This window comes from Lactuca saligna, chromosome 4, assembly GCF_052625555.1.
Source record: "Lactuca saligna cultivar CGN05327 chromosome 4, ASM5262555v1, whole genome shotgun sequence".
In the NCBI taxonomy this organism is placed as follows: Eukaryota; Viridiplantae; Streptophyta; class Magnoliopsida; order Asterales; family Asteraceae; genus Lactuca; species Lactuca saligna.
Genome location: NC_136420.1, coordinates 124,600,696 through 124,604,880, shown reverse-complemented (window position 1 = coordinate 124,604,880; position 4,185 = coordinate 124,600,696). Strand labels below are relative to the sequence as shown.

At 44.4% G+C, this 4,185-nt stretch overlaps 1 non-coding gene across 1 annotated transcript; it reads left to right on the top strand.

Annotated features, from left to right (window-relative positions):
- The first annotated feature begins 3,455 nt into the window (after positions 1-3,455).
- Positions 3,456-3,561, top strand: LOC145044518 (small nucleolar RNA R71). The gene has a single exon (XR_013681465.1). It is a non-coding gene; the product is annotated as a small nucleolar RNA R71 (small nucleolar RNA).
- The last annotated feature ends 624 nt before the right edge of the window (positions 3,562-4,185 follow it).

The window sequence follows — 4,185 nt, the reverse complement described above, 5'->3', positions numbered from 1 at the left end:
TGCAATTTCGGGTTCTCGAGCCTAGATAAATGATCGGCCGCTACGTTCTACATTCCTTTCTTATCTCGTATCTCTATGTCGAATTCTTCAAGAAGCAGCACCCATCGTATTAGTCTTGGCTTGGCATCCTGTTTGGAAAACAAATACTTGATAGCCGAGTGGTCAGTAAAAACAGTGGTTTTAGATAAAACCAAGTAAGGGCGAAACTTGTCAAAAGCGTAAACTACGGCTAACAGTTCTTTTTCAGTAGTAGTATAATTCTCTTGGGCAGGATTTAAGGTCTTGCTTGCATAATAGATGGGTTGAAAGTGCTTATCAACCCGTTATCCAAGGACCGCTCCTAGTGCATAGTCACTAGCATCACACATGATCTCGAAGGGTAAGTTCCAATTTGGTGCTATAATGATCGGGGCATTAGTTAATTTTTCCTTTAGAAAGTCAAATGCCTCCAAACACTCTTTAGTAAAATTAAAGGGTGCATCTTTTAGTAATAATTGTGTTAGAGGTTTCGTGATTTTGGAAAAATCTTTAATAAAACGCCGGTAAAAACCTGCGTGTCCCAAAAATCTTCTAATGCCCTTCACATTAGTTGGTGGGGGTAATTTGGCAATGGTGTCTATCTTTGCCCGATCCACCTCAATCCCTTTTTAGAGACTTTATGTCCCAAAACTATACCCTCCTTGACCATGAAGTGACACTTTTCCCAATTTAGGACCAAGTCGGTTTTCTCACATCTAGCAAGCATTGAGTCAAGATTTGTGAGGCAGTCATTGAAAGAAGATCCGAATACAGAAAAGTCATCCATAAAGACCTCCATGAATTTTTCCACCATATCATGGAATATGGCGGTCATGCACCTTTGAAATGTCGCAGGTGCATTGCATAGTCCAAATGGCATGCGTCTATAGGCGAAAGTCCCACTGGGGCATGTAAAGGTGGTCTTTTCTTGGTCCATTGGGTCTATGGGTATTTGGAAATACCCTGAAAACCCATCTAAAAAGCAATAGTAGCTATGGCCCGATAGTCTCTCTAACATTTGATCTATGAAAGGAAGGGGAAAATGGTCTTTGCGAGTGGCATCGTTTAGCTTTCGATAATCGATGCACACTCGCCGACCGGTTACCGTTCGCGTTGGAATTAACTCGTTCTTTTCGTTGGTAATGACCGTCATTCCTCCCTTCTTGGGCACCACTTGTACCGGACTCACCCATGGACTATCGGAGATGGAGTAGATGATTCCTGCATCCAAAAGCTTGACCACCTCCTTCTTGATGACTTCTTGCATGTTCGGGTTTAATCGTCTTTGATGTTGCACCACCGGCCTTGCTCCTTCTTCTAAATTGATTTTGTGAGAGCAGTAGGATGGGCTTATTCCCTTGATGTCGGAGATGCTCCATGCGATGGCTCTTTTCCTTTTCTTCAACACGCGTACAAGCTCCTCCTTTTCTGTCTTGGATAGATCCGAGGCTATAATCACCGGCTTCTGATTTCCTTCTTCCAGAAAGGCATATTCCAGATGGTCAGGTAGTGTTTTGAGCTCCAATTTGTTGTGCATAGTGACGGACTCGCCGAGTGCAGGTTTGGTACTCGGCGAGTTGGTGGCGGCATTCACAACTTCTGGCTTTTCTTCAGATGTACTCGGCGAGTAGATCGGGTTTACTCGGCGAGTAGGGCTTTCAGCTTGGTTCTTTATTTCTTCATACTCCGCTTCTTCCAACAGTATTTCAATCTCTAATAAGTCCTTTTCTGGATCAAATACTTCTTCCAAAGCTGCAAACTTGCTGGAATCTTCAGGTATGTCTTCTTCCGATAATTCGTCAAGCATGTCGATTGAGAAAGCCGTGTCATCACTACTCCTTGAGTACTTCATGGATTGGTCTACCCCGAATGTCACTGAATCGTCCCCAACTCGCAATGTGAGCTTAGAATCTCTCATGTCTACGATAGCGCTAGCGGTGTTGAGGAAGGGTCTTCCAAGGATGATTGGCACTTGCGGATCCGCCTCCATGTCGAGAATGATGAAATCAGCCGGGAAGACAAATTTGTCTACTTTCACTAGCAAATCTTCACAAATGCCTCTTGGGAAAGTAACAGTCTTGTTTGCCAAATGAATTGCCATCCGAATTGGCCTTGGCTCCGGGAGGTCCAGCTTCTTAAAGAACGAGTATGGCATAAGGTTCACACTTGCTCCAGAATCTGCTAAGGCATGAATTGCAGCGAAGTTGCCAAATTGGCAAGGCAAAGTTAAGCTCCCCGGATCACCCTTCTTCTTTGGTAATTTGTTTAGCATTGCGGCGGAGCAATTCTCATTAAGTACTACCTTCTGCACTTCCTCCATCTTTCTTCTGTTAGTGAGGAGTTCCTTAAGGAACTTTGCATACTTGGGCATTTGCATGACGGCTTCAATGAAAGGAATATTGATTTGAAGAGTTTTAATGTGATCTAGAAACTTCTGATATTCCTCTTCCTGCTTCTCTTTCTTGGCTCGGGCTGGGTATGGCATTGGAGGCTGGTATGGTTTCAAGGGTGGCTGTTCATTTGTTTTAGCAGAGGTACTCGCCGAGTCCATCGGTCCTACTCGGCGAGTAGGACTCTCAGATTGTGAGTGTTGGTTTTCGACTTGCTCTTCCGTTCCTTCCTTCTGTGAGTCCTTGGTTGCTTCAGTTCGAATGGGGGCCAGGGGAGTAATAATCTTCCCACTTCTTGTGGTAACAATATTTACTTGTGCTCCTCGTGGGTTGTTCTTGGTTTTGCTAGGAAGCTCACCCGGTGACCTTTGGTTTAGTTGTTGAGCAAGTTGCCCAAGCTGCGTTTCTATGTTGTGGATGGATGCTTGCTGGTTCCTGAGCATTGTTCTTGTTTCTTGGATAGCAGCATCGTGGTCACTATGTCTTTTCTCGGAAGCGGCCACAAATTTAGTTAGCATTTCCTCCAAGCTTGGCTTCTTCTCTTGCACCGGCTCCTCCTTTTGGTAAAAGCCTCTCCCTTTTTGTCTGTACTTCTCCTCCTTGGCCTTCTTGTACTCTTCGTAAGGCAGCCACTCCTTCTTTTGTTTGTGCCAGTCCTCATCATACCGGTCACCGCTCGAATAACATACTTGTGCCTTTTTGTTGCCGTTCTCATCCAAATCGCAATTTCTAGTGAGGTGAGGTCCATTGCAATTTTCGCAACCCACCTGTATGGCATGGATAGTTTGATCCATTTTGTCCATTCTCCTATCCATGGTTTTTAACATGGCCATGACCGTGGATAGATCTTCAGTAGCAGCGTATGCGGCTCCCCTCATGACATCATTCCTTGGGTTGTGGTATTCTCTAGAGTGTTTAGAGAATTCTTCAATCAATTCTTTAATCACCGGGGGTGGCTTCTTTGTAAGTGAGCCTTGTGAGTCTAGCAACTGCCGGGTCGTGACATTGACTCCATCATAAAAGATGGAAACTTCTTGCTGGCTGTTTAGATCATGGTGTGGGCAATTTTGTAGCAGACTTTTGTACCTCTCCCATGCTTCATATAATGACTCTCCAGCTTGTTGCTCAAAGTTTGCAATGCCTTCTTGAGTTTGGCTATCTTGGATGGTGGGCAAAAGTGATCAATAAATTCTTCCTTCATTCTGGCCCAAGTAGTGATTGACCCGGGGGGAAGTGATTTGAGCCAGTCTTTAGCAGCACCCTTGAAGGTTACCGGAAGCATCCGAAGTAGTTGAGTTTCGCGGGTTACATTTGGAATGTTGAAGTAATCAGCTACATCATTTACTTCATCCAAATGTTTGTAGGCATCTTCATGATCCTTCCCATAGAAAGGTATTTCCTTGAGTGAAGCTAGGATATGACCTTTTAGCTCGAAGGTGGCAGTTGCGGGAATTGCGGGTTGCACAAGTCCCGGGCCATGGTCGTCGCGCATCCTCTTCTTCCATTCTCCCATGGGAATTTCATCAATGTTAGCCATAGTGAATGCTAACTCTTCCTCCGATTCGGTTTCTTGTTCGTACGTTGCCTCCTCTTCTTCCTCGGTTTCGTATCCAATATCTTCTTGAATTGACACCTCAATTATCAAGGAAGCGCTAGAAGCTCCTGATTTGCTGCTCTTCTTTTTCGCAAAAAACAGTCTTCAAGTTGGACAATGGTGATTTCTTTTGTGCTTGAACTCTCCACATCTTTGTTTCTTTTCAATGAAACAAAACATCAA